Raw genomic sequence first — 777 nt, forward strand, 5'->3', positions numbered from 1 at the left:
GAATGGGACCTACTTAATTATATGACTCTTCATCCACTCAAGCATTCTTTGAGAAATTTTAAAAATTAATAGTAGTGAATACTATGTAATAATATTCCTGAACAAAATCTTTCAACTTGTGACTCATTATAGTACTTGCCCTATTTACCTGTAAGGTCTGTGCTGACCAAAGACATATTTCTCTTGCTTTGTTTCCAAGACACACACACACACACACACACACACACACACACACACACACCCATAACCCACCACCGCAGGTTCCAGAGCACAGTTAGCATCTTTGAACAAGTGATGTGTTGGTTAGGACTTTACTTTTTGCTTCTAAACATTTTCATGGGGCAAGTAGAGATAGTTGGGGAACGAGTAGTGGATATATAGATTCAATTGGGCTTGCATATTTGTCCATAGGGAAAGGAAACAGTATTGCTCTTTTACCATACTTTTGGAAAACGCCCGGTGCATGCTTAGATTGGTATTAAAGCGATAGCAGTGTGGCCATTTCCCCGATGCTTTGTGCCCACTTTACCAGTATAGGAGCGGCCTCAGGTGTGGAGCTCTGAGCACCTGCTTGCTCACACTCCAGTAGTTCAGCAACCAGCTTATTTGAGGCCGATGGCTCAGGTTCCAAGTAACTCGGCTCAAGTATCACTAACACCATGTGCAGCTCTGGTCATCGAGCTGTGCTTTGGGACTTGGATACTTACTTCGGACTTTCTTCTCCCCCGCTGCCCCCCGCCCCCCAATTAGTTTCCCTTCCCTCCTTCCTATCTAGTG

The sequence above is a fragment of the Myotis brandtii genome, unplaced genomic scaffold, assembly GCF_000412655.1.
Source record: "Myotis brandtii unplaced genomic scaffold, ASM41265v1 scaffold199, whole genome shotgun sequence".
In the NCBI taxonomy this organism is placed as follows: domain Eukaryota; kingdom Metazoa; phylum Chordata; class Mammalia; order Chiroptera; family Vespertilionidae; genus Myotis; species Myotis brandtii.